Source organism: Ctenopharyngodon idella, chromosome 5 (assembly GCF_019924925.1).
Source record: "Ctenopharyngodon idella isolate HZGC_01 chromosome 5, HZGC01, whole genome shotgun sequence".
NCBI lineage: Eukaryota > Metazoa > Chordata > Actinopteri > Cypriniformes > Xenocyprididae > Ctenopharyngodon > Ctenopharyngodon idella.
The window spans coordinates 5,499,377-5,519,259 of record NC_067224.1 but is presented as its reverse complement, the minus strand read 5'-3'; the positions used below and the strand labels follow the sequence as shown (position 1 = coordinate 5,519,259).

General features: G+C 41.3%; 24 non-coding genes across 24 annotated transcripts; all 24 read left to right on the top strand.

The window, feature by feature from the left end:
* Nucleotide 1: 1 nt before the first annotated feature.
* On the top strand, nt 2-74 carry trnar-ucg (transfer RNA arginine (anticodon UCG)). Its single transcript has one exon. It is a non-coding gene; the product is annotated as a tRNA-Arg (tRNA).
* Nucleotides 75-459: 385 nt separating this feature from the next.
* On the top strand, nt 460-532 carry trnar-ucg (transfer RNA arginine (anticodon UCG)). Its single transcript has one exon. It is a non-coding gene; the product is annotated as a tRNA-Arg (tRNA).
* A 576-nt stretch (nt 533-1,108) lies between these two features.
* trnar-ucg (transfer RNA arginine (anticodon UCG)) lies at nt 1,109-1,181 on the top strand. Its single transcript has one exon. It is a non-coding gene; the product is annotated as a tRNA-Arg (tRNA).
* Nucleotides 1,182-2,308: 1,127 nt separating this feature from the next.
* On the top strand, nt 2,309-2,381 carry trnar-ucg (transfer RNA arginine (anticodon UCG)). The gene has a single exon. It is a non-coding gene; the product is annotated as a tRNA-Arg (tRNA).
* An 864-nt stretch (nt 2,382-3,245) lies between these two features.
* On the top strand, nt 3,246-3,318 carry trnar-ucg (transfer RNA arginine (anticodon UCG)). The gene has a single exon. It is a non-coding gene; the product is annotated as a tRNA-Arg (tRNA).
* An 838-nt stretch (nt 3,319-4,156) lies between these two features.
* On the top strand, nt 4,157-4,229 carry trnar-ucg (transfer RNA arginine (anticodon UCG)). The gene has a single exon. It is a non-coding gene; the product is annotated as a tRNA-Arg (tRNA).
* Nucleotides 4,230-4,899: 670 nt separating this feature from the next.
* On the top strand, nt 4,900-4,972 carry trnar-ucg (transfer RNA arginine (anticodon UCG)). Its single transcript has one exon. It is a non-coding gene; the product is annotated as a tRNA-Arg (tRNA).
* A 576-nt stretch (nt 4,973-5,548) lies between these two features.
* Nucleotides 5,549-5,621, top strand: trnar-ucg (transfer RNA arginine (anticodon UCG)). The gene has a single exon. It is a non-coding gene; the product is annotated as a tRNA-Arg (tRNA).
* An 864-nt stretch (nt 5,622-6,485) lies between these two features.
* Nucleotides 6,486-6,558, top strand: trnar-ucg (transfer RNA arginine (anticodon UCG)). Its single transcript has one exon. It is a non-coding gene; the product is annotated as a tRNA-Arg (tRNA).
* A 650-nt stretch (nt 6,559-7,208) lies between these two features.
* trnar-ucg (transfer RNA arginine (anticodon UCG)) lies at nt 7,209-7,281 on the top strand. Its single transcript has one exon. It is a non-coding gene; the product is annotated as a tRNA-Arg (tRNA).
* A 574-nt stretch (nt 7,282-7,855) lies between these two features.
* On the top strand, nt 7,856-7,928 carry trnar-ucg (transfer RNA arginine (anticodon UCG)). Its single transcript has one exon. It is a non-coding gene; the product is annotated as a tRNA-Arg (tRNA).
* A 705-nt stretch (nt 7,929-8,633) lies between these two features.
* Nucleotides 8,634-8,706, top strand: trnar-ucg (transfer RNA arginine (anticodon UCG)). The gene has a single exon. It is a non-coding gene; the product is annotated as a tRNA-Arg (tRNA).
* Nucleotides 8,707-9,823: 1,117 nt separating this feature from the next.
* On the top strand, nt 9,824-9,896 carry trnar-ucg (transfer RNA arginine (anticodon UCG)). The gene has a single exon. It is a non-coding gene; the product is annotated as a tRNA-Arg (tRNA).
* A 1,364-nt stretch (nt 9,897-11,260) lies between these two features.
* Nucleotides 11,261-11,333, top strand: trnar-ucg (transfer RNA arginine (anticodon UCG)). Its single transcript has one exon. It is a non-coding gene; the product is annotated as a tRNA-Arg (tRNA).
* Nucleotides 11,334-12,003: 670 nt separating this feature from the next.
* Nucleotides 12,004-12,076, top strand: trnar-ucg (transfer RNA arginine (anticodon UCG)). Its single transcript has one exon. It is a non-coding gene; the product is annotated as a tRNA-Arg (tRNA).
* Nucleotides 12,077-13,253: 1,177 nt separating this feature from the next.
* On the top strand, nt 13,254-13,326 carry trnar-ucg (transfer RNA arginine (anticodon UCG)). Its single transcript has one exon. It is a non-coding gene; the product is annotated as a tRNA-Arg (tRNA).
* Nucleotides 13,327-13,711: 385 nt separating this feature from the next.
* Nucleotides 13,712-13,784, top strand: trnar-ucg (transfer RNA arginine (anticodon UCG)). The gene has a single exon. It is a non-coding gene; the product is annotated as a tRNA-Arg (tRNA).
* Nucleotides 13,785-14,360: 576 nt separating this feature from the next.
* trnar-ucg (transfer RNA arginine (anticodon UCG)) lies at nt 14,361-14,433 on the top strand. Its single transcript has one exon. It is a non-coding gene; the product is annotated as a tRNA-Arg (tRNA).
* A 1,127-nt stretch (nt 14,434-15,560) lies between these two features.
* Nucleotides 15,561-15,633, top strand: trnar-ucg (transfer RNA arginine (anticodon UCG)). Its single transcript has one exon. It is a non-coding gene; the product is annotated as a tRNA-Arg (tRNA).
* Nucleotides 15,634-16,283: 650 nt separating this feature from the next.
* On the top strand, nt 16,284-16,356 carry trnar-ucg (transfer RNA arginine (anticodon UCG)). The gene has a single exon. It is a non-coding gene; the product is annotated as a tRNA-Arg (tRNA).
* Nucleotides 16,357-17,205: 849 nt separating this feature from the next.
* On the top strand, nt 17,206-17,278 carry trnar-ucg (transfer RNA arginine (anticodon UCG)). Its single transcript has one exon. It is a non-coding gene; the product is annotated as a tRNA-Arg (tRNA).
* A 663-nt stretch (nt 17,279-17,941) lies between these two features.
* trnar-ucg (transfer RNA arginine (anticodon UCG)) lies at nt 17,942-18,014 on the top strand. Its single transcript has one exon. It is a non-coding gene; the product is annotated as a tRNA-Arg (tRNA).
* Nucleotides 18,015-18,590: 576 nt separating this feature from the next.
* On the top strand, nt 18,591-18,663 carry trnar-ucg (transfer RNA arginine (anticodon UCG)). Its single transcript has one exon. It is a non-coding gene; the product is annotated as a tRNA-Arg (tRNA).
* A 670-nt stretch (nt 18,664-19,333) lies between these two features.
* Nucleotides 19,334-19,406, top strand: trnar-ucg (transfer RNA arginine (anticodon UCG)). The gene has a single exon. It is a non-coding gene; the product is annotated as a tRNA-Arg (tRNA).
* Nucleotides 19,407-19,883: the final 477 nt, after the last annotated feature.

The following is a 19,883-nucleotide window of genomic DNA, read 5'->3' as shown; positions in this document are numbered from 1 at the left end:
TGGCCCAGTGGCCTAATGGATAAGGCATCAGCCTTCGGAGCTGAGGATTGTGGGTTCGAGTCCCATCTGGGTCATCTGAGACTGTGCAGAAAAGCAGTTGTGTGAGGTCTGGCGTTTTCCGATCTTTGGTTGTGAATTGCTGTGACGATTCTTGTACAGTGTTACAGCGGTCTTGTACATTATCTGTTACGATTCAGTACAGTATGTTAGGATTCTTGTAAAAGAGTATTATGAGCTTGAGTCATAACTGGCTTGCATAAAAGTTTCTTCTTCTTGGTGAGTGCCTACTATGTAAGGCTATTTTTTGGAATGACAGTATTAGTCTAATTCTTCAGTTCTACTCTATTGAAACTGCACGCACTGGACCTGACTTTGGAGCTCAGTTTTGTGCGACTGACTCACATCTTGCTCAACAAAAACCTTCTTCAAGAGTACTACTTTTAAATGACTTGCAGTCGTGGCCCAGTGGCCTAATGGATAAGGCATCAGCCTTCGGAGCTGAGGATTGTGGGTTCGAGTCCCATCTGGGTCATCTGAGACTGTGCAGAAAAGCAGTTGTGTGAGGTCTAGCTTTCTCCCATCTTTAATTGATACCTCCTATGAGGATTCTTGTACAGTTTTACAGCGGTCTTGTACAGTATCTGTTACGATTCAGAACAGTATGTTAGGATTCTTATCAAAGAGTATTATGGGTTTGAGTCATAACTGTCTTGCATAAAAGTTTCTTCTTCTTGGTGAGTGCCTACTATGTAAGGCTATTTTTTTGGAATGACAGTACTAGTCTAATTCTTCAGTTCTACTCTATTGAAACTGCACGCACTGGACCTGACTATGGAGCTCATTTTTGTGCGACTGACTCACATTTTGCTGAACAAAAACCACCTTCTTCAAGACTACTACATTTTTAAAATATTATGTAACGCTATGAAAGTAACATTCTAGTGCAGCAGTACCAATTTAAATGGTACTGGAATGACAGTACTACTCTAATTCTTCAGATCTACTCTAGCGAAATTACACTCCTGGGACCAGACTTTGGAGCTAAGTATTGTGCGACTGACCCACATCTTGCTAAACAAAAACCTACTTTTAAATGACTTGCAGTCGTGGCCCAGTGGCCTAATGGATAAGGCATCAGCCTTCGGAGCTGAGGATTGTGGGTTCGAGTCCCATCTGGGTCATCTGAGACTGTGCAGAAAAGCAGTTGTGTGAAGTCTTGCGTCTTCCGATCTATGGTTGCCACTTGCTGTGAGGACTCTTGTACAGTGTCTGTTAGGATTCTTGTGAAAGAGTATTATGGGTTTGAGTCATATCTGGGTTGCATAAAAGTAATATTTTAGTGCCGCAGTACAAATTAAGTCATTAGCAGTCCTGGCCCAGTGGCCTAATGGATGAGGCATCAGCCTTCGGAAATGAGAATTGTGGGTTCGAGTCCCATCTGGGTCATCTGAGACTGTGCAGAAAAGCAGTTGTGTGAGGTCTAGCGTTCTCCCATCTGTAATTGATACCTCCTGTGAGTATTCGTGTACAGTGTTGCAGTGTCCGTTACGATTCAGTCCAGTATGTTAGGATTCTTGGAAAAGAGTATTATGGGTTTGAGTCATAACTGGCTTGCATAAAAGTTTCTTCTTCTTGGTGAGTGCCTACTATGTATTCACTAGTATCTGTTACAATTCAGTACAGTCTGTTAGGATTCTTGTAAAAGAGTATTATGGGTTTGAGTCATAACTAGCTTGCATAAAAGTTTCTTCTTCTTGGTGACTGCCTACTATGTAATGCTATATTAATTGATACCTCCTATGAGGATTCTTGTACAGTTTTACAGCGGTCTTGTACAGTATCTGTTACGATTCAGAACAGTATGTTAGGATTCTTATCAAAGAGTATTATGGGTTTGAGTCATAACTGTCTTGCATAAAAGTTTCTTCTTCTTGGTGAGTGCCTACTATGTAAGGCTATTTTTTTGGAATGACAGTACTAGTCTAATTCTTCAGTTCTACTCTATTGAAACTGCACGCACTGGACCTGACTATGGAGCTCATTTTTGTGCGACTGACTCACATTTTGCTGAACAAAAACCACCTTCTTCAAGACTACTACATTTTTTAAATATTATGTAGCGCTATGAAAGTAACATTCTAGTGCAGCAGTACCAATTTAAATGGTACTGGAATGACAGTACTACTCTAATTCTTCAGATCTACTCTAGCGAAATTACACTCCTGGGACCAGACTTTGGAGCTAAGTATTGTGCGACTGACCCACATCTTGCTAAACAAAAACCTACTTTTAAATGACTTGCAGTCGTGGCCCAGTGGCCTAATGGATAAGGAATCAGCCTTCGGAGCTGAGGATTGTGGGTTCGAGTCCCATCTGGGTCATCTGAGACTGTGCAGAAAAGCAGTTGTGTGAAGTCTTGCGTCTTCCGATCTATGGTTGCCACTTGCTGTGAGGATTCTTCTACAGTGTCTGTGAGGATTCTTGTACAGTGTCTGTTAGGATTCTTGTGAAAGAGTATTATGGGTTTGAGTCATATCTGGGTTGCATAAAAGTAATATTCTAGTGCCGCAGTACAAATTAAGTCATTAGCAGTCCTGGCCCAGTGGCCTAATGGATGAGGCATCAGCCTTCGGAAATGAGAATTGTGGGTTCGAGTCCCATCTGGGTCATCTGAGACTGTGCAGAAAAGCAGTTGTGTGAGGTCTAGCTTTCTCCCATCTTTAATTGATACCTCCTATGAGGATTCTTGTACAGTTTTACAGCGGTCTTGTACAGTATCTGTTACGATTCAGAACAGTATGTTAGGATTCTTATCAAAGAGTATTATGGGTTTGAGTCATAACTGTCTTGCATAAAAGTTTCTTCTTCTTGGTGAGTGCCTACTATGTAAGGCTATTTTTTTGGAATGACAGTACTAGTCTAATTCTTCAGTTCTACTCTATTGAAACTGCACGCACTGGACCTGACTATGGAGCTCATTTTTGTGCGACTGACTCACATTTTGCTGAACAAAAACCACCTTCTTCAAGACTACTACATTTTTTAAATATTATGTAACGCTATGAAAGTAACATTCTAGTGCAGCAGTACCAATTTAAATGGTACTGGAATGACAGTACTACTCTAATTCTTCAGATCTACTCTAGCGAAATTACACTCCTGGGACCAGACTTTGGAGCTAAGTATTGTGCGACTGACCCACATCTTGCTAAACAAAAACCTACTTTTAAATGACTTGCAGTCGTGGCCCAGTGGCCTAATGGATAAGGCATCAGCCTTCGGAGCTGAGGATTGTGGGTTCGAGTCCCATCTGGGTCATCTGAGACTGTGCAGAAAAGCAGTTGTGTGAAGTCTTGCGTCTTCCGATCTATGGTTGCCACTTGCTGTGAGGATTCTTGTACAGTGTCTGTTAGGATTCTTGTGAAAGAGTATTATGGGTTTGAGTCATATCTGGGTTGCATAAAAGTAATATTCTAGTGCCGCAGTACAAATTAAGTCATTAGCAGTCCTGGCCCAGTGGCCTAATGGATGAGGCATCAGCCTTCGGAAATGAGAATTGTGGGTTCGAGTCCCATCTGGGTCATCTGAGACTGTGCAGAAAAGCAGTTGTGTGAGGTCTAGCTTTCTCCCATCTTTAATTGATACCTCCTGTGAGGATTCTTGTACAGTGTTACAGCGGTCTTGTACAGTATCTGTTACGATTCAGAACAGTATGTTAGGATTCTTATCAAAGAGTATTATGGGTTTGAGTCATAACTGTCTTGCATAAAAGTTTCTTCTTCTTGGTGAGTGCCTACTATGTAAGGCTATTTTTTTGGAATGACAGTACTAGTCTAATTCTTCAGTTCTACTCTATTGAAACTGCACGCACTGGACCTGACTATGGAGCTCATTTTTGTGCGACTGACTCACATTTTGCTGAACAAAAACCTTCTTCAAGACTACTACATTTTTAAAATATTATGTAACGCTATGAAAGTAACATTCTAGTGCAGCAGTACCAGTTTAAATGGTACTGGAATGACAGTACTACTCTAATTCTTCAGATCTACTCTAGCGAAATTACACTCCTGGGACCAGACTTTGGAGCTAAGTATTGTGCGACTGACCCACATCTTGCTAAACAAAAACCTACTTTTAAATGACTTGCAGTCGTGGCCCAGTGGCCTAATGGATAAGGCATCAGCCTTCGGAGCTGAGGATTGTGGGTTCGAGTCCCATCTGGGTCATCTGAGACTGTGCAGAAAAGCAGTTGTGTGAAGTCTTGCGTCTTCCGATCTATGGTTGCCACTTGCTGTGAGGATTCTTCTACAGTGTCTGTTAGGATTCAATACAGTATGTTAGGATTCTTGTGAAAGAGTATTACGGTTTTGAGTCATATCTGGGTTGCATAAAAGTAATATTCTAGTGCCGCAGTACAAATTAAGTCATTAGCAGTCCTGGCCCAGTGGCCTAATGGATGAGGCATCAGCCTTCGGAAATGAGAATTGTGGGTTTAAGTCGCAGCTGGGTCATCTGAGACTGTGCAGAAAAGCAGTTGTGTGAGGTCTGGCGTTTTCCGATCTTTGGTTGTGAATTGCTGTGACGATTCTTGTACAGTGTTACAGCGGTCTTGTACATTATCTGTTACGATTCAGTACAGTATGTTAGGATTCTTGTAAAAGAGTATTATGAGCTTGAGTCATAACTGGCTTGCATAAAAGTTTCTTCTTCTTGGTGAGTGCCTACTATGTAAGGCTATTTTTTGGAATGACAGTATTAGTCTAATTCTTCAGTTCTACTCTATTGAAACTGCACGCACTGGACCTGACTTTGGAGCTCAGTTTTGTGCGACTGACTCACATCTTGCTCAACAAAAACCTTCTTCAAGAGTACTACTTTTAAATGACTTGCAGTCGTGGCCCAGTGGCCTAATGGATAAGGCATCAGCCTTCGGAGCTGAGGATTGTGGGTTCGAGTCCCATCTGGGTCATCTGAGACTGTGCAGAAAAGCAGTTGTGTGAGGTCTAGCTTTCTCCCATCTTTAATTGATACCTCCTATGAGGATTCTTGTACAGTTTTACAGCGGTCTTGTACAGTATCTGTTACGATTCAGAACAGTATGTTAGGATTCTTATCAAAGAGTATTATGGGTTTGAGTCATAACTGTCTTGCATAAAAGTTTCTTCTTCTTGGTGAGTGCCTACTATGTAAGGCTATTTTTTTGGAATGACAGTACTAGTCTAATTCTTCAGTTCTACTCTATTGAAACTGCACGCACTGGACCTGACTATGGAGCTCATTTTTGTGCGACTGACTCACATTTTGCTGAACAAAAACCACCTTCTTCAAGACTACTACATTTTTAAAATATTATGTAACGCTATGAAAGTAACATTCTAGTGCAGCAGTACCAATTTAAATGGTACTGGAATGACAGTACTACTCTAATTCTTCAGATCTACTCTAGCGAAATTACACTCCTGGGACCAGACTTTGGAGCTAAGTATTGTGCGACTGACCCACATCTTGCTAAACAAAAACCTACTTTTAAATGACTTGCAGTCGTGGCCCAGTGGCCTAATGGATAAGGCATCAGCCTTCGGAGCTGAGGATTGTGGGTTCGAGTCCCATCCGGGTCATCTGAGACTGTGCAGAAAAGCAGTTGTGTGAAGTCTTGCGTCTTCCGATCTATGGTTGCCACTTGCTGTGAGGATTCTTCTACAGTGTCTGTGAGGATTCTTGTACAGTGTCTGTTAGGATTCTTGTGAAAGAGTATTATGGGTTTGAGTCATATCTGGGTTGCATAAAAGTAATATTCTAGTGCCGCAGTACAAATTAAGTCATTAGCAGTCCTGGCCCAGTGGCCTAATGGATGAGGCATCAGCCTTCGGAAATGAGAATTGTGGGTTCGAGTCCCATCTGGGTCATCTGAGACTGTGCAGAAAAGCAGTTGTGTGAGGTCTAGCTTTCTCCCATCTTTAATTGATACCTCCTATGAGGATTCTTGTACAGTTTTACAGCGGTCTTGTACAGTATCTGTTACGATTCAGAACAGTATGTTAGGATTCTTATCAAAGAGTATTATGGGTTTGAGTCATAACTGTCTTGCATAAAAGTTTCTTCTTCTTGGTGAGTGCCTACTATGTAAGGCTATTTTTTTGGAATGACAGTACTAGTCTAATTCTTCAGTTCTACTCTATTGAAACTGCACGCACTGGACCTGACTATGGAGCTCATTTTTGTGCGACTGACTCACATCTTGCTGAACAAAAACCACCTTCTTCAAGACTACTACATTTTTTAAATATTATGTAACGCTATGAAAGTAACATTCTAGTGCAGCAGTACCAATTTAAATGGTACTGGAATGACAGTACTACTCTAATTCTTCAGATCTACTCTAGCGAAATTACACTCCTGGGACCAGACTTTGGAGCTAAGTATTGTGCGACTGACCCACATCTTGCTAAACAAAAACCTACTTTTAAATGACTTGCAGTCGTGGCCCAGTGGCCTAATGGATAAGGCATCAGCCTTCGGAGCTGAGGATTGTGGGTTCGAGTCCCATCTGGGTCATCTGAGACTGTGCAGAAAAGCAGTTGTGTGAAGTCTTGCGTCTTCCGATCTATGGTTGCCACTTGCTGTGAGGATTCTTGTACAGTGTCTGTTAGGATTCTTGTGAAAGAGTATTATGGGTTTGAGTCATATCTGGGTTGCATAAAAGTAATATTCTAGTGCCGCAGTACAAATTAAGTCATTAGCAGTCCTGGCCCAGTGGCCTAATGGATGAGGCATCAGCCTTCGGAAATGAGAATTGTGGGTTTAAGTCGCAGCTGGGTCATCTGAGACTGTGCAGAAAAGCAGTTGTGTGAGGTCTGGCGTTTTCCGATCTTTGGTTGTGAATTGCTGTGACGATTCTTGTACAGTGTTACAGCGGTCTTGTACATTATCTGTTACGATTCAGTACAGTATGTTAGGATTCTTGTAAAAGAGTATTATGAGCTTGAGTCATAACTGGCTTGCATAAAAGTTTCTTCTTCTTGGTGAGTGCCTACTATGTAAGGCTATTTTTTGGAATGACAGTATTAGTCTAATTCTTCAGTTCTACTCTATTGAAACTGCACGCACTGGACCTGACTTTGGAGCTCAGTTTTGTGCGACTGACTCACATCTTGCTCAACAAAAACCTTCTTCAAGAGTACTACTTTTAAATGACTTGCAGTCGTGGCCCAGTGGCCTAATGGATAAGGCATCAGCCTTCGGAGCTGAGGATTGTGGGTTCGAGTCCCATCTGGGTCATCTGAGACTGTGCAGAAAAGCAGTTGTGTGAGGTCTAGCTTTCTCCCATCTTTAATTGATACCTCCTATGAGGATTCTTGTACAGTTTTACAGCGGTCTTGTACAGTATCTGTTACGATTCAGAACAGTATGTTAGGATTCTTATCAAAGAGTATTATGGGTTTGAGTCATAACTGTCTTGCATAAAAGTTTCTTCTTCTTGGTGAGTGCCTACTATGTAAGGCTATTTTTTTGGAATGACAGTACTAGTCTAATTCTTCAGTTCTACTCTATTGAAACTGCACGCACTGGACCTGACTATGGAGCTCATTTTTGTGCGACTGACTCACATTTTGCTGAACAAAAACCACCTTCTTCAAGACTACTACATTTTTTAAATATTATGTAACGCTATGAAAATAACATTCTAGTGCAGCAGTACCAATTTAAATGGTACTGGAATGACAGTACTACTCTAATTCTTCAGATCTACTCTAGCGAAATTACACTCCTGGGACCAGACTTTGGAGCTAAGTATTGTGCGACTGACCCATCTTGCTAAACAAAAACCTACTTTTAAATGACTTGCAGTCGTGGCCCAGTGGCCTAATGGATAAGGCATCAGCCTTCGGAGCTGAGGATTGTGGGTTCGAGTCCCATCTGGGTCATCTGAGACTGTGCAGAAAAGCAGTTGTGTGAAGTCTTGCGTCTTCCGATCTATGGTTGCCACTTGCTGTGAGGATTCTTCTACAGTGTCTGTTAGGATTCTTGTGAAAGAGTATTATGGGTTTGAGTCATATCTGGCTTGCATAAAAGTAATATTCTAGTGCCGCAGTACAAATTAAGTCAATAGCAGTCCTGGCCCAGTGGCCTAATGGATGAGGCATCAGCCTTCGGAAATGAGAATTGTGGGTTTAAGTCGCAGCTGGGTCATCTGAGACTGTGCAGAAAAGCAGTTGTGTGAGGTCTGGCGTTTTCCGATCTTTGGTTGTGAATTGCTGTGACGATTCTTGTACAGTGTTACAGCGGTCTTGTACATTATCTGTTACGATTCAGTACAGAATGTTAGGATTCTTGTAAAAGAGTATTATGAGCTTGAGTCATAACTGGCTTGCATAAAAGTTTCTTCTTCTTGGTGAGTGCCTACTATGTAAGGCTATTTTTTGGAATGACAGTATTAGTCTAATTCTTCAGTTCTACTCTATTGAAACTGCACGCACTGGACCTGACTTTGGAGCTCAGTTTTGTGCGACTGACTCACATCTTGCTCAACAAAAACCTTGTTCAAGACTACTACATTTTTAAAATATTATATAACGCTATGAAAGTAATATTCTAGTGCAGCAGTACCAATTTAAATAACTTGCAGTCGTGGCCCAGTGGCCTAATGGATAAGGCATCAGCCTTCGGAGCTGAGGATTGTGGGTTCGAGTCCCATCTGGGTCATCTGAGACTGTGCAGAAAAGCAGTTGTGTGAGGTCTAGCTTTCTCCCATCTTTAATTGATACCTCCTATGAGGATTCTTGTACAGTGTTACAGCGGTCTTGTACAGTATCTGTTACGATTCAGAACAGTATGTTAGGATTCTTATCAAAGAGTATTATGGGTTTAGTCATAACTGGCTTGCATAAAAGTTTCTTCTTCTTGGTGAGTGCCTACTATGTAATGCTATATTTTTGGAATGACAGTACTAGTCTAATTCTTCAGATCTACTCTAGTGAATTTGCACGCATGGGACCTGACTTTGGAGCTAAGTATTGTGTGACTGACTCACATCTTGCTCAACAAAAACCTTCTTCAAGACTACTACATTTTTAAAATATTATGTAACGCTATGAAAGTAACATTCTAGTGCAGCAGTACCAATTTAAATGGTACTGGAATGACAGTACTACTCTAATACTTCAGATCTACTCTAGCGAAATTACACTCCTGGGACCAGACTTTGGAGCTAAGTATTGTGCGACTGACCCACATCTTGCTGAACAAAAACCTTATGCGATTGACTCACAGCTTGCTCATCAAAAACCTTCTTCAAGAGTACTACTTTTAAATAACTTGCAGTCGTGGCCCAGTGGCCTAATGGATAAGGCATCAGCCTTCAGAGCTGAGGATTGTGGGTTTGAGTCCCATCTGGGTCATCTGAGACTGTGCAGAAAAGCAGTTGTGTGAGGTCTGGCGTTTTCCGATCTTTGGTTGTGAATTGCTGTGACGATTCTTGTACAGTGTTACAGCGGTCTTGTACATTATCTGTTACGATTCAGTACAGTATGTTAGGATTCTTGTAAAAGAGTATTATGAGCTTGAGTCATAACTGGCTTGCATAAAAGTTTCTTCTTCTTGGTGACTGCCTACTATGTAATGCTATATTTTTGGAATGACAGTACTAGTCTAATTCTTCAGATCTACTCTAGTGAATTTCCACGCATGGGACCTGACTTTGGAGCTAAGCCAAGTATGCTCAACAAAAACCTTCTTCAAGACTACATTTTTAAAATATTATGTAACGCTATGAAAGTAAAATTCTAGTGCAGCAGTACCAATTTAAATAACTCGTTGTCGTGGTCCAGTGGCCTAATGGATAAGGCATCAGCCTTCGGAGCTGAGGATTGTGGGTTCGAGTCCCATCTGGGTCATCTGAGACTGTGCAGAAAAGCAGTTGTGTGAGGTCTAGCTTTCTCCCATCTTTAATTGATACCTCCTGTGAGGATTCTTGTACAGTGTTACAGCGGTCTTGTACAGTATCTGTTACGATTCAGAACAGTATGTTAGGATTCTTGTAAAAGAGTATTATGGGTTTGAGTTATAAATGGGTTGCACAAAAGCTTCTTCTTCTTGGTGAGTGCCTACTATGTAATGCTATTTTTTTGGAATGACAGTACTAGTCTAATTCTTCAGATCTATTCTAGTGAATTTGCACGCACGGGACCTGACTTTGGAGCTAAGTATTGTGCGATTGACTCACATCTTGGCCACCAAAAACTTTCTTCAGTAGTCCTACATTTTTAAAAAATTATGTAATGCTATGAAAGTAATATTCTTGTGCAGCAGTACCAATTTAAATAACTTGCAGTCGTGGCCTAATGGATAAGGCATCAGCCTTCGGAGCTGAGGATTGTGGGTTTGAGTTCCATCTGGGTCATCTGAGACTGTGCAGAAAAGCAGTTGTGTGAAGTCTTGCGTCTTCCGATCTATGGTTGCCACTTGCTGTGAGGATTCTTGTACAGTGTTACAGCGGTCTTGTACATTATCTGTTATGATTCAATACAGTATGTTAGGATTCTTGTGAAAGAGTATTATGGGTTTGAGTCATATCTGGGTTGCATAAAAGTAATATTCTAGTGCTGCAGTACAAATTAAGTCATTAGCAGTCCTGGCCCAGTGGCCCAATGGATGAGGCACCAGCCTTCAGAGATGAGAATTGTGGGTTTAAGTCGCAGCTGGGTCATCTGAGACTGTGCAGAAAAGCAGTTGTGTGAGGTCTGGCGTTTCTTGTACGGATTCTTGTACAGTTTTACAGCGGTCTTGTACAGTATCTGTTACGATTCAGAACAGTATGTTAGGATTCTTATCAAAGAGTATTATGGGTTTGAGTCATAACTGTCTTGCATAAAAGTTTCTTCTTCTTAGTGAGTGCCTACTATGTAAGGCTATTTTTTTGGAATGACAGTACTAGTCTAATTCTTCAGTTCTACTCTATTGAAACTGCACGCACTGGACCTGACTATGGAGCTCATTTTTGTGCGACTGACTCACATTTTGCTGAACAAAAACCTTCTTCAAGACTACTACATTTTTAAAATATTATGTAACGCTATGAAAGTAACATTCTAGTGCAGCAGTACCAGTTTAAATGGTACTGGAATGACAGTACTACTCTAATTCTTCAGATCTACTCTAGCGAAATTACACTCCTGGGACCAGACTTTGGAGCTAAGTATTGTGCGACTGACCCACATCTTGCTAAACAAAAACCTACTTTTAAATGACTTGCAGTCGTGGCCCAGTGGCCTAATGGATAAGGCATCAGCCTTCGGAGCTGAGGATTGTGGGTTCGAGTCCCATCTGGGTCATCTGAGACTGTGCAGAAAAGCAGTTGTGTGAAGTCTTGCGTCTTCCGATCTATGGTTGCCACTTGCTGTGAGGATTCTTGTACAGTGTCTGTTAGGATTCAATACAGTATGTTAGGATTCTTGTGAAAGAGTATTACGGTTTTGAGTCATATCTGGGTTGCATAAAAGTAATATTCTAGTGCCGCAGTACAAATTAAGTCATTAGCAGTCCTGGCCCAGTGGCCTAATGGATGAGGCATCAGCCTTCGGAAATGAGAATTGTGGGTTTAAGTCGCAGCTGGGTCATCTGAGACTGTGCAGAAAAGCAGTTGTGTGAGGTCTGGCGTTTTCCGATCTTTGGTTGTGAATTGCTGTGACGATTCTTGTACAGTGTTACAGCGGTCTTGTACATTATCTGTTACGATTCAGTACAGTATGTTAGGATTCTTGTAAAAGAGTATTATGAGCTTGAGTCATAACTGGCTTGCATAAAAGTTTCTTCTTCTTGGTGAGTGCCTACTATGTAAGGCTATTTTTTGGAATGACAGTATTAGTCTAATTCTTCAGTTCTACTCTATTGAAACTGCACGCACTGGACCTGACTTTGGAGCTCAGTTTTGTGCGACTGACTCACATCTTGCTCAACAAAAACCTTCTTCAAGAGTACTACTTTTAAATGACTTGCAGTCGTGGCCCAGTGGCCTAATGGATAAGGCATCAGCCTTCGGAGCTGAGGATTGTGGGTTCGAGTCCCATCTGGGTCATCTGAGACTGTGCAGAAAAGCAGTTGTGTGAGGTCTAGCGTTCTCCCATCTGTAATTGATACCTCCTGTGAGTATTCGTGTACAGTGTTGCAGTGTCCGTTACGATTCAGTCCAGTATGTTAGGATTCTTGGAAAAGAGTATTATGGGTTTGAGTCATAACTGGCTTGCATAAAAGTTTCTTCTTCTTGGTGAGTGCCTACTATGTATTCACTAGTATCTGTTACAATTCAGTACAGTCTGTTAGGATTCTTGTAAAAGAGTATTATGGGTTTGAGTCATAACTAGCTTGCATAAAAGTTTCTTCTTCTTGGTGACTGCCTACTATGTAATGCTATATTTTTGGAATGACAGTACTAGTCTAATTCTTCAGATCTACTCTAGTGAATTTGCACGCATGGGACCTGACTTTGGAGCTAAGCTAAGTATGCTCAACAAAAACCTTCTTCAAGACTACATTTTTAAAATATTATGTAACGCTATGAAAGTAAAATTCTAGTGCAGCAGTACCAATTTAAATAACTCGTTGTCGTGGTCCAGTGGCCTAATGGATAAGGCATAAGCCTTCGGAGCTGAGGATTGTGGGTTCGAGTCCCATCTGGGTCATCTGAGACTGTGCAGAAAAGCAGTTGTGTGAGGTCTAGCTTTCTCCCATCTTTAATTGATACCTCCTGTGAGGATTCTTGTACAGTGTTACAGCGGTCTTGTACAGTATCTGTTACGATTCAGAACAGTATGTTAGGATTCTTATCAAAGAGTATTATGGGTTTGAGTCATAACTGTCTTGCATAAAAGTTTCTTCTTCTTGGTGAGTGCCTACTATGTAAGGCTATTTTTTTGGAATGACAGTACTAGTCTAATTCTTCAGTTCTACTCTATTGAAACTGCACGCACTGGACCTGACTATGGAGCTAATTTTTGTGCGACTGACTCACATTTTGCTGAACAAAAACCTTCTTCAAGACTACTACATTTTTAAAATATTATGTAACGCTATGAAAGTAACATTCTAGTGCAGCAGTACCAGTTTAAATGGTACTGGAATGACAGTACTACTCTAATTCTTCAGATCTACTCTAGCGAAATTACACTCCTGGGACCAGACTTTGGAGCTAAGTATTGTGCGACTGACCCACATCTTGCTAAACAAAAACCTACTTTTAAATGACTTGCAGTCGTGGCCCAGTGGCCTAATGGATAAGGCATCAGCCTTCGGAGCTGAGGATTGTGGGTTCGAGTCCCATCTGGGTCATCTGAGACTGTGCAGAAAAGCAGTTGTGTGAGGTCTGGCGTTTTCCGATCTTTGGTTGTGAATTGCTGTGACGATTCTTGTACAGTGTTACAGCGGTCTTGTACATTATCTGTTACGATTCAGTACAGTATGTTAGGATTCTTGTAAAAGAGTATTATGAGCTTGAGTCATAACTGGCTTGCATAAAAGTTTCTTCTTCTTGGTGAGTGCCTACTATGTAAGGCTATTTTTTGGAATGACAGTATTAGTCTAATTCTTCAGTTCTACTCTATTGAAACTGCACGCACTGGACCTGACTTTGGAGCTCAGTTTTGTGCGACTGACTCACATCTTGCTCAACAAAAACCTTCTTCAAGAGTACTACTTTTAAATGACTTGCAGTCGTGGCCCAGTGGCCTAATGGATAAGGCATCAGCCTTCGGAGCTGAGGATTGTGGGTTCGAGTCCCATCTGGGTCATCTGAGACTGTGCAGAAAAGCAGTTGTGTGAGGTCTAGCTTTCTCCCATCTTTAATTGATACCTCCTATGAGGATTCTTGTACAGTTTTACAGCGGTCTTGTACAGTATCTGTTACGATTCAGAACAGTATGTTAGGATTCTTATCAAAGAGTATTATGGGTTTGAGTCATAACTGTCTTGCATAAAAGTTTCTTCTTCTTGGTGAGTGCCTACTATGTAAGGCTATTTTTTTGGAATGACAGTACTAGTCTAATTCTTCAGTTCTACTCTATTGAAACTGCACGCACTGGACCTGACTATGGAGCTCATTTTTGTGCGACTGACTCACATTTTGCTGAACAAAAACCACCTTCTTCAAGACTACTACATTTTTTAAATATTATGTAACGCTATGAAAGTAACATTCTAGTGCAGCAGTACCAATTTAAATGGTACTGGAATGACAGTACTACTCTAATTCTTCAGATCTACTCTAGCGAAATTACACTCCTGGGACCAGACTTTGGAGCTAAGTATTGTGCGACTGACCCACATCTTGCTAAACAAAAACCTACTTTTAAATGACTTGCAGTCGTGGCCCAGTGGCCTAATGGATAAGGCATCAGCCTTCGGAGCTGAGGATTGTGGGTTCGAGTCCCATCTGGGTCATCTGAGACTGTGCAGAAAAGCAGTTGTGTGAAGTCTTGCGTCTTCCGATCTATGGTTGCCACTTGCTGTGAGGACTCTTGTACAGTGTCTGTTAGGATTCTTGTGAAAGAGTATTATGGGTTTGAGTCATATCTGGGTTGCATAAAAGTAATATTTTAGTGCCGCAGTACAAATTAAGTCATTAGCAGTCCTGGCCCAGTGGCCTAATGGATGAGGCATCAGCCTTCGGAAATGAGAATTGTGGGTTCGAGTCCCATCTGGGTCATCTGAGACTGTGCAGAAAAGCAGTTGTGTGAGGTCTAGCGTTCTCCCATCTGTAATTGATACCTCCTGTGAGTATTCGTGTACAGTGTTGCAGTGTCCGTTACGATTCAGTCCAGTATGTTAGGATTCTTGGAAAAGAGTATTATGGGTTTGAGTCATAACTGGCTTGCATAAAAGTTTCTTCTTCTTGGTGAGTGCCTACTATGTATTCACTAGTATCTGTTACAATTCAGTACAGTCTGTTAGGATTCTTGTAAAAGAGTATTATGGGTTTGAGTCATAACTAGCTTGCATAAAAGTTTCTTCTTCTTGGTGACTGCCTACTATGTAATGCTATATTAATTGATACCTCCTATGAGGATTCTTGTACAGTTTTACAGCGGTCTTGTACAGTATCTGTTACGATTCAGAACAGTATGTTAGGATTCTTATCAAAGAGTATTATGGGTTTGAGTCATAACTGTCTTGCATAAAAGTTTCTTCTTCTTGGTGAGTGCCTACTATGTAAGGCTATTTTTTTGGAATGACAGTACTAGTCTAATTCTTCAGTTCTACTCTATTGAAACTGCACGCACTGGACCTGACTATGGAGCTCATTTTTGTGCGACTGACTCACATTTTGCTGAACAAAAACCACCTTCTTCAAGACTACTACATTTTTTAAATATTATGTAGCGCTATGAAAGTAACATTCTAGTGCAGCAGTACCAATTTAAATGGTACTGGAATGACAGTACTACTCTAATTCTTCAGATCTACTCTAGCGAAATTACACTCCTGGGACCAGACTTTGGAGCTAAGTATTGTGCGACTGACCCACATCTTGCTAAACAAAAACCTACTTTTAAATGACTTGCAGTCGTGGCCCAGTGGCCTAATGGATAAGGCATCAGCCTTCGGAGCTGAGGATTGTGGGTTCGAGTCCCATCTGGGTCATCTGAGACTGTGCAGAAAAGCAGTTGTGTGAAGTCTTGCGTCTTCCGATCTATGGTTGCCACTTGCTGTGAGGATTCTTCTACAGTGTCTGTTAGGATTCTTGTGAAAGAGTATTATGGGTTTGAGTCATATCTGGGTTGCATAAAAGTAATATTCTAGTGCCGCAGTACAAATTAAGTCATTAGCAGTCCTGGCCCAGTGGCCTAATGGATGAGGCATCAGCCTTCGGAAATGAGAATTGTGGGTTTAAGTCGCAGCTGGGTCATCTGAGACTGTGCAGAAAAGCAGTTGTGTGAGGTCTGGCGTTTTCCGATCTTTGGTTGTGAATTGCTGTGACGATTCTTGTACAGTGTTACAGCGGTCTTGTACATTATCTGTTACGATTCAGTACAGTATGTTAGGATTCTTGTAAAAGAGTATTATGAGCTTGAGTCATAACTGGCTTGCATAAAAGTTTCTTCTTCTTGGTGAGTGCCTACTATGTAAGGCTATTTTTTGGAATGACAGTATTAGTCTAATTCTTCAGTTCTACTCTATTGAAACTGCACGCACTGGACCTGACTTTGGAGCTCAGTTTTGTGCGACTGACTCACATCTTGCTCAACAAAAACCTTCTTCAAGAGTACTACTTTTAAATGACTTGCAGTCGTGGCCCAGTGGCCTAATGGATAAGGCATCAGCCTTCGGAGCTGAGGATTGTGGGTTCGAGTCCCATCTGGGTCATCTGAGACTGTGCAGAAAAGCAGTTGTGTGAGGTCTAGCTTTCTCCCATCTTTAATTGATACCTCCTATGAGGATTCTTGTATTCTTGTACAGTGTCTGTTAGGATTCTTGTGAAAGAGTATTATGGGTTTGAGTCATATCTGGGTTGCATAAAAGTAATATTCTAGTGCCGCAGTACAAATTAAGTCATTAGCAGTCCTGGCCCAGTGGCCTAATGGATGAGGCATCAGCCTTCGGAAATGAGAATTGTGGGTTCGAGTCCCATCTGGGTCATCTGAGACTGTGCAGAAAAGCAGTTGTGTGAGGTCTAGCTTTCTCCCATCTTTAATTGATACCTCCTGTGAGGATTCTTGTACAGTTTTACAGCGGTCTTGTACAGTATCTGTTACGATTCAGAACAGTATGTTAGGATTCTTATCAAAGAGTATTATGGGTTTGAGTCATAACTGTCTTGCATAAAAGTTTCTTCTTCTTGGTGAGTGCCTACTATGTAAGGCTATTTTTTTGGAATGACAGTACTAGTCTAATTCTTCAGTTCTACTCTATTGAAACTGCACGCACTGGACCTGACTATGGAGCTCATTTTTGTGCGACTGACTCACATTTTGCTGAACAAAAACCACCTTCTTCAAGACTACTACATTTTTAAAATATTATGTAACGCTATGAAAGTAACATTCTAGTGCAGCAGTACCAATTTAAATGGTACTGGAATGACAGTACTACTCTAATTCTTCAGATCTACTCTAGCGAAATTACACTCCTGGGACCAGACTTTGGAGCTAAGTATTGTGCGACTGACCCACATCTTGCTAAACAAAAACCTACTTTTAAATGACTTGCAGTCGTGGCCCAGTGGCCTAATGGATAAGGCATCAGCCTTCGGAGCTGAGGATTGTGGGTTCGAGTCCCATCTGGGTCATCTGAGACTGTGCAGAAAAGCAGTTGTGTGAAGTCTTGCGTCTTCCGATCTATGGTTGCCACTTGCTGTGAGGATTCTTGTACAGTTAGGATTCAATACAGTATGTAGGATTCTTGTGAAAGAGTATTATGGGTTTGAGTCATATCTGGGTTGCATAAAAGTAATATTCTAGTGCCGCAGTACAAATTAAGTCATTAGCAGTCCTGGCCCAGTGGCCTAATGGATGAGGCATCAGCCTTCGGAAATGAGAATTGTGGGTTTAAGTCGCAGCTGGGTCATCTGAGACTGTGCAGAAAAGCAGTTGTGTGAGGTCTGGCGTTTTCCGATCTTTGGTTGTGAATTGCTGTGACGATTCTTGTACAGTGTTACAGCGGTCTTGTACATTATCTGTTACGATTCAGTACAGTATGTTAGGATTCTTGTAAAAGAGTATTATGAGCTTGAGTCATAACTGGCTTGCATAAAAGTTTCTTCTTCTTGGTGAGTGCCTACTATGTAAGGCTATTTTTTGGAATGACAGTATTAGTCTAATTCTTCAGTTCTACTCTATTGAAACTGCACGCACTGGACCTGACTTTGGAGCTCAGTTTTGTGCGACTGACTCACATCTTGCTCAACAAAAACCTTCTTCAAGAGTACTACTTTTAAATGACTTGCAGTCGTGGCCCAGTGGCCTAATGGATAAGGCATCAGCCTTCGGAGCTGAGGATTGTGGGTTCGAGTCCCATCTGGGTCATCTGAGACTGTGCAGAAAAGCAGTTGTGTGAGGTCTAGCTTTCTCCCATCTTTAATTGATACCTCCTATGAGGATTCTTGTACAGTTTTACAGCGGTCTTGTACAGTATCTGTTACGATTCAGAACAGTATGTTAGGATTCTTATCAAAGAGTATTATGGGTTTGAGTCATAACTGTCTTGCATAAAAGTTTCTTCTTCTTGGTGAGTGCCTACTATGTAAGGCTATTTTTTTGGAATGACAGTACTAGTCTAATTCTTCAGTTCTACTCTATTGAAACTGCACGCACTGGACCTGACTATGGAGCTCATTTTTGTGCGACTGACTCACATTTTGCTGAACAAAAACCACCTTCTTCAAGACTACTACATTTTTAAAATATTATGTAACGCTATGAAAGTAACATTCTAGTGCAGCAGTACCAATTTAAATGGTACTGGAATGACAGTACTACTCTAATTCTTCAGATCTACTCTAGCGAAATTACACTCCTGGGACCAGACTTTGGAGCTAAGTATTGTGCGACTGACCCACATCTTGCTAAACAAAAACCTACTTTTAAATGACTTGCAGTCGTGGCCCAGTGGCCTAATGGATAAGGCATCAGCCTTCGGAGCTGAGGATTGTGGGTTCGAGTCCCATCTGGGTCATCTGAGACTGTGCAGAAAAGCAGTTGTGTGAAGTCTTGCGTCTTCCGATCTATGGTTGCCACTTGCTGTGAGGATTCTTGTACAGTGTCTGTTAGGATTCAATACAGTATGTTAGGATTCTTGTGAAAGAGTATTATGGGTTTGAGTCATATCTGGGTTGCATAAAAGTAATATTCTAGTGCCGCAGTACAAATTAAGTCATTAGCAGTCCTGGCCCAGTGGCCTAATGGATGAGGCATCAGCCTTCGGAAATGAGAATTGTGGGTTTAAGTCGCAGCTGGGTCATCTGAGACTGTGCAGAAAAGCAGTTGTGTGAGGTCTGGCGTTTTCCGATCTTTGGTTGTGAATTGCTGTGACGATTCTTGTACAGTGTTACAGCGGTCTTGTACATTATCTGTTACGATTCAGTACAGTATGTTAGGATTCTTGTAAAAGAGTATTATGAGCTTGAGTCATAACTGGCTTGCATAAAAGTTTCTTCTTCTTGGTGAGTGCCTACTATGTAAGGCTATTTTTTGGAATGACAGTATTAGTCTAATTCTTCAGTTCTACTCTATTGAAACTGCACGCACTGGACCTGACTTTGGAGCTCAGTTTTGTGCGACTGACTCACATCTTGCTCAACAAAAACCTTCTTCAAGAGTACTACTTTTAAATGACTTGCAGTCGTGGCCCAGTGGCCTAATGGATAAGGCATCAGCCTTCGGAGCTGAGGATTGTGGGTTCGAGTCCCATCTGGGTCATCTGAGACTGTGCAGAAAAGCAGTTGTGTGAGGTCTAGCTTTCTCCCATCTTTAATTGATACCTCCTATGAGGATTCTTGTACAGTTTTACAGCGGTCTTGTACAGTATCTGTTACGATTCAGAACAGTATGTTAGGATTCTTATCAAAGAGTATTATGGGTTTGAGTCATAACTGTCTTGCATAAAAGTTTCTTCTTCTTGGTGAGTGCCTACTATGTAAGGCTATTTTTTTGGAATGACAGTACTAGTCTAATTCTTCAGTTCTACTCTATTGAAACTGCACGCACTGGACCTGACTATGGAGCTCATTTTTGTGCGACTGACTCACATTTTGCTGAACAAAAACCACCTTCTTCAAGACTACTACATTTTTAAAATATTATGTAACGCTATGAAAGTAACATTCTAGTGCAGCAGTACCAATTTAAATGGTACTGGAATGACAGTACTACTCTAATTCTTCAGATCTACTCTAG